Source organism: Tupaia chinensis, unplaced genomic scaffold, assembly GCF_000334495.1.
Source record: "Tupaia chinensis unplaced genomic scaffold, TupChi_1.0 Scaffold000610_1, whole genome shotgun sequence".
NCBI classification, from domain to species: Eukaryota; Metazoa; Chordata; class Mammalia; order Scandentia; family Tupaiidae; genus Tupaia; species Tupaia belangeri.
This window is the reverse complement of record NW_006160129.1, coordinates 2,904,520-2,908,297: the sequence shown is the minus strand read 5'-3', so window position 1 is coordinate 2,908,297 and position 3,778 is coordinate 2,904,520. Positions and strand designations below refer to the sequence as shown.

Below are 3,778 nucleotides of genomic sequence, written 5' to 3'. Positions count from 1 at the left end.
AACTCATGCCGGGCGCGTGTGCGTGTGTGCCCAAGATCCCGAGAGGAGAATGGAGAAGAAGGGATTGTGGCGTGACCATCCCCCCTGGGGGGTGATTTCTCGCTTTCTGTCTCTATGTCTCTGTCTGTCTGTCTGGCGAGTGCACACGCCCTGTAGCGAAAATCTCTCAAAAAAAAAAAGAACATTAGAACATGTGTGTAGTTCTATGTCAATTTACCACATGCATAAATTCCACTACCTTCCAGTACAATTAAGACAGAGAACTACTTCAAAACCACGAAAACTTCCCTTAGAATCTTCCCTTCCCTCCCTTCTATCCCTCATTCTCCCTAACCCCTGGTAGCCACTTATTTGTTTGCAACTGTATACTTCGTCTCTTTGGACTGTTATATAAATGCAATTATTATAATTTTTAAATTTTTAAATAATTATTTATTTTATTTTATTTATTCATTCTTTTTTTTTTTAGTTTGACCAGAGAGAGACAGAGGGTGAGACTGAGAGAGAGGAAGTGAGAAAGCAAGCCACCAGATTCAGGACTTGAACCCTGGTCAGCCATAGGGGAGTGTCCAGTGGCCTTAACCACCACGCCACCTGCTGGTCCCAGAATTTTTAAATTTTATTTTAATTTGCTATCAGACATGTGCACTCATCAGGGAGAGGAGAGAGAGAGAGAAAGTGAGAAAGCAAACTGCCAGGTCTAGGACTCGAGCTCTGGTTGGTCATGTGAGAGTCCCACGCCTTAATCACCACACCACCTGCCAGCCCCAATATGTGACCTTTTGAAATATAGTATGTTTATTCAGAATGAGACCCACCCAAATTGTTTCATGTTTAAAGAGTTTCTTTTCATTTATGAGTATTACTTCATGTAATATGTGTACCACCATTTGTGAAACCGTTAGGCCACTACGGAACATCTGGGTTGTTCCCAGTGTGGGGCCATCACGAACAAAGCTGCTATAAGCAATCATCAGAGGACTCCACATTGTTCTGAGATAAATGCTTGTGAGTATAATTGCTAGGTTATCTGATAATCGTATGTTTATTATTTTTAAGAAATTGACAAACTATTTTCCAGAGTGGCTGTACCATTTTACTTTCTATTAGCAATTTTTTTTAAATAATTCTTTATTGGGACTGGCAGGGGGAAATATGTGGAGTGTGATTAAGGCTCTGAACTCCCACATGGCCAACAGTGGTTCAAGTCCCAGGCAGCTCACTTTCTCACTTTCCCTTTCTCTCTCTCTCTGGTCAATTTAAAATAATAATAATAACTAATAATAACAAATAAAAGTAAAGAATTCTAAAAATAATAATTATTATTTAATTTTTTTTTTTATAGGGCACAGGTGCTCACCAGAGAGAAACAGAGAAAGAGAAGGAGAGGGAAAGTGAGAAAGCAAGCCGACAGGTCTGGGACTCGAACAATGGTTGACCAAATGGGAGTCCAGCACCTTAACCACCATGCCACCTGCTGACCCCTCCCATTAGCAATTTTTTTTTCAAGATTTTGTTTTATTTTACTATTGGCTAGAAAGAAGGCATTATGGCCAAAGATGGCAATGACATTGAAAGAATTCTCTGTGCTTTTCAATGGGCAAATATATTTTTCCCCAGAGTTCCCTGATATGATCTCAAGAGTCCATAATAACTCCTCTTCTGACAACGTCCTTTTCTATTTTTTTTTTTTTTTTTTTTTGAAGAGGTTTTCGCTATAGGGCACCTACGCTCGCCAGACAGACAGAGACATAGAGACAGAAAGCGAGAAATCATCCCCAGGGGGGATGGTCACGCCGCAACAATCCCTTCTCCTCCATTCTCCTCTCAGGATCTTGGCCACACACGCACACACGCCCGGCATGAGTTTTAAGCCACCAGGTCCGGGACGCAAACCGTGGTCAACTACGTGGTAGTCCAGCGACATAGCCATTACACTAACTGCTGGTTCCCAGTTGTTGTATTCTTGAAGAGCCTGGGCCATGAAGAGTTTGCCTAGGTTCTGTGCAGTGAACTCCTTGATGTTCTGGCAGTAAGTGTTAATCTGGCCTGCGATGAGCAGCGTCTCCATCCTGCCAGGGGGCTGGGGTGGCTTGAAGGGCTTGGACAGGTCCTCCTCAGGGAGCAGGGGTTCTCCCCGACTCTGGCGCTGCACATTCTCCTGCTGGCGACGCGGCTGATACTGATGTTTCTGCTGCTGCTGTTTACTAATATTCCTCGTGTATGTGTTATATTTAACTATATCTTGGCTCATTTCATCCACTCTGTCCATCAACAACTGCAGATTCTTCCTCAAATGATCGCTGCTAGCAAGACTGAGCAAGTCATGTTTATCTGCTACAGCTGACTTCTTCTCGAGCTCCCACATTAGGACATTGATGAGATGTGAATTTTTAATTATAATCGGCACTTCTTCAAACATATGTTCAAAGGTGATATTTGTCTTTTTCAACGCTTCTGGGGAAAAATCCTTCTCTTTACAAACTTCCATCAGTTTAGGAGTCAGTCTGTATGCCTTTAGTGAGAGAGACCCTTGGGCAGTTTTTATGGGATCGTAAGTGAGAATGAAAGATTCTTCAATGGCATGTTGGTAACTGAACTGGGAGTCCGGGAGTGCCTGAGTGACGAAGGAGCCGTAGTACGCAGACAGGTACCAGCCCACGTGGAGATGATCAATGTTGATGTGGCGAAGGCTCCGCATCATCTCCATCTGATACTGCACTTCATCAAAGTCAGCATCATCCTCCGTATGTTGGGGGATGGAAAGCAGTTGGTAATTTCAAGTTGATCTTCTACAACCAGACCGAAAAGTACCCCTTGAACAACTTCAGTTCCTTGTCCTTCCTGATAATGCTGGATTCTCTTTAATACCACCAGGCCATTTCTCCGCACTTGCTTCACCACCGAGTCTCCAGAGCTGCCTTTGCCTTTCCCTGCCGCACCGGTGGTGGAGCTTGAAGATGTAGCAGTGGAGCCAGTGTCTTCCTTGCGGGACACCATCTTTCCAGATAGAAAGGAAGAAAGACTCCCATTAGCAATTTTAAAAGTCTAATTTCCTGGGGCTAGTAGATGGTGTAATGGTTACCTTGCTAGACTCACAGTCTACTGCAGTTCAAGTCCTGGACTCAGTAGTTTGAAACTCACACCAGGCGTGTGTGCATGCGTGAGATCCTGAGAGAATGAAGAAGAAGGAATTGCAAGTGGCCAACCCCCCTAGGGTTGATTTCTCTCTGTTTCTCTGGCAAATCCATATGCCCCATAGCAAAAAAAAAAAAAAAAAAAAAAAATCTCATATCAGGCATGTGTGCTTACATGCCCAAAAACCTAAGAGGAGAATAGAGGAGAAGGGATTGCAGAATGGCCATTCCCCACGGGGGAGGGGGTCGTTTCTTGTTTTCTGTCTTTCCATCTCTCTCTTTCTCTCCAGCAAGTGCACGAGCCCTATAGTAAAAATCTCTCCTAAAAAAAAAAAAATCTAGTTTCTTACACATCCTCACCAGCATTTGTCACTGCCATGATTTTTTCTCTGAAGTTGCTACACGGCACATATATTTTTCAGAGACACAGAGAGAGAGAACGTGAGAAAGCCCCTCCCAGGGAGAGGGGAATTGACCGGGCCACAACCCCTGCTCTTCCACTGTCCTCTCAGGATTTGGGGCACGCACGCGCACATGCCCAGCATGTTTCTCAAGTCACCAGGTCTGGGACTCAAAGTACAGGGTCGGCTATGTGGGACACAGCTGACTCAACCACCACACCACCAGCTGACCCCTCCATA

At 44.3% G+C, this 3,778-nt stretch overlaps 1 pseudogene; it reads right to left on the bottom strand.

The window, feature by feature from the left end:
- Window positions 1-1,131: 1,131 nt before the first annotated feature.
- LOC102502171 (eukaryotic translation initiation factor 3 subunit H pseudogene) lies at window positions 1,132-3,000 on the bottom strand (annotated as a pseudogene).
- Between the last annotated feature and the right edge of the window lie 778 nt (window positions 3,001-3,778).